This window comes from Myotis davidii, unplaced genomic scaffold (assembly GCF_000327345.1).
Source record: "Myotis davidii unplaced genomic scaffold, ASM32734v1 scaffold4270, whole genome shotgun sequence".
NCBI lineage: Eukaryota > Metazoa > Chordata > Mammalia > Chiroptera > Vespertilionidae > Myotis > Myotis davidii.
Genome location: NW_006282188.1, coordinates 20,260 through 22,693, shown reverse-complemented (window position 1 = coordinate 22,693; position 2,434 = coordinate 20,260). Strand labels below are relative to the sequence as shown.

General features: G+C 49.7%; 1 protein-coding gene across 7 annotated transcripts in view; it reads right to left on the bottom strand.

Annotated features, from left to right (window-relative positions):
* The window catches only part of SRRM2 (serine/arginine repetitive matrix 2), a 16,807-nt gene extending 15,705 nt beyond the window's left edge, over positions 1-1,102 (bottom strand). For 6 of the 7 annotated variants that reach the window (XM_006752724.2, XM_015568435.1, XM_015568508.1 and 3 more), the window contains exon 1: positions 932-1,100. The gene's annotated coding sequence lies outside the window, so the exon portion shown is untranslated. Of the gene's footprint in view, positions 1-931 lie in introns of all 7 variants that reach the window. The other variant, XM_006752728.2, reaches the window with a different exon arrangement.
* Between the last annotated feature and the right edge of the window lie 1,332 nt (positions 1,103-2,434).

Genomic DNA, 2,434 nt, shown 5'->3' with positions numbered 1-2,434 from the left:
TTCCCTACCAGTCTCCTGTATCTCACTCCCTAGTTTTTCTCTTCCAGCCCTGCCTTATCCCTCTCACATTGCTATCCCATGCCTCCCACCAGGTCCTATCCTCTCAACTAGTCCCAACCTCAACATGACTTTAACGAGCCCTCAAGCCCCAGTTTTTCTTGTTAGATTTCTTGGCTACACAGTCTATTCCTTTCTCATATTATATATACTCTTTTTCTTTCTCCAACTTATCCTGGCCAAGATAATTTCACAAAACATAAATGTGTTAGGAAAAACTACCCAAGGAACAAAGTGGATAGATTAGTGAAAGAGGGAAAAGAGACTGAATTAAATAAAAGGGAAGGCTATGTTTTTTAAAATCCCAGAATAAAGAAGTATCATACAAATGCCTGGGAAAATGTATTAAAGCAATTAAAAAAAAAAAGAGGTATGGCGAGATGTTGAATGGAAGGGAGATAGCCCAAACTCTAGTACAGCTTGGGAACCCCCTTCTCCCTCCCCCTGCCCTCCTTCTCCCAATTCTAAGGCTGGGTCCCTGCCCAGCTCAGTAGCAGACTCAAGAAGAAATTGAAAACAAAAAAGGTAACCATACCAGGTAAAGGGAATGACAGATGAGGCTAAGTCTAGGAAAGGCAAGTGATAATGACAATGAAAAACTATAGCACAAGAAATCAGTTTCTCTACCTTCCAAACCTCACTTTCACTTTTTCCAATACCAATCCCCCCCACTCTAAACCTAGGTCCTTCTTTGCCTCTCTACACCCCACCTAATTTTTCCCTTGCAGAAAGCTTCTGACCTGCAATTAATTCTTCAGTTTTACCATTCACCCACACTTCCATACCACCTCACACAATAATCCTCCCACTCCCTAGGGAGATTAAACCAGTAGCTGCTAAGCAAAGGGTATTAAGTCACAACGAACTGGAGAACTTGTACTCGAGCTCCTTAGTCTTTAGGGGCTTGAAGCCGCCGCCTCTCCGGTTCACCCGCCTCAGTCGACACTGACGCCTCCTCGCTTCCTCAAGGGCCGCAGCGGGCTCCGACTGCGCCACTCGCACCCCGCCTGGGCCGCGCTGCACGTCAGCACGACTAAGTGCGTCAGCACGCAGCCGCGGGCGTCGCAGTACCCGCCGGTCGCCGTAGTACGCACTGCGGCCTTGTGCGCAGGCGCCGAAACCCACCCGGAAGTGTAGTTTCTTAGGCCCGAGGGCTGTTCAATTCTGTAGCCGAAGAACTACGAGTCCCGTTGGCCAGTGCGATGACGGGTAGGGAGGGGCAACGTATTACGAAGGGGAGAAGAACACTGGGGCTAGTACTCACATCGAGCGACGCAGGAACGTTCCTCGGACGCCGAGTTCGACCGAGAGCATTCTGGGAGTTGTGGTTCTAGCATAGCCCGGAACCCGTTTGTAGTTTCGGCCCTGGGCATGGCCGCCATTTTGTCTCCCCAAGTTGGAAGGCGATGGCCCCGAGTCCAGAGACCCTGCTGCTTCTCTGTGACCGCGGGCTTCCTGTATCGCTAGCACTGCCGCTGCCGCGCTCGGCCTTGCGACCGCACCTGGGGAAAATCCCCTTAGCCCTCAGCCAGCGGGCTCCCACGGGACCCCAGGCCTGAGGCGGTAGCCCATCCAGCTCGCAGGTTGCAGAAAAGCAGAATCGGGTCCTCTATCCCGGGAAATAATTTTCTTTTAGCTCCAGGTGAAGCGGCCTGGCAACAATGTGATATACAAACAAAGCAGGGCAAAAACGTTACAGACACCCCTAAATTTTTCCCACCTTTACAGAATGTCTCCTGTTCATTTAAGCACATTTTCTTTTTGTGCCTGAGATCCTGCCAGCCTCAGAGCAGAGTTGAAAGAAGCTGAACTGCTCAGCCAGCCCAACATGTGTCACCAGATGCCACTCACTTGCCCGTCAACCTTGGGCTCACACTCGATGATCTTGATCCTTGGGGTGAGAGGCTGCCTCGCACCTTCAACCATACCCAGCACAAGGTAGTTATTTCATGACAGTCGTTTTGAATCGGAGGAGTTGTATTTGATATTGCTAAGCATTCCTGTTAACCTGCCTTTGTATAAGGATAGACTCACCTCAGACACTGGAACTGGGGGACCCACCGTTTTCTGCAGGAGTTTACAGGGCCCAAGAGCTGGTGTAGGCTGCCTCCTTGAATTCGGGCACCTCGCATACTGCTTCCATGAGCTGGACCCACCAATAGAATACCTTGTGGCAAAGTTCACTACCACCAAGCTAATAATGACAAAAGCCCCAAATTGGAAGTATGAAAAGAGGAAAAACTATTCAAGGGAATAGTTTGCAAACTCAGGAAATGAAGCCTCGGGTGGAAACCTAAAGTACATCCCCAGAGACAAAGTGGGATGTACTTTGGGTTTCTACAAGAGGCATTTATATATATATATACTAGTAGCCCGG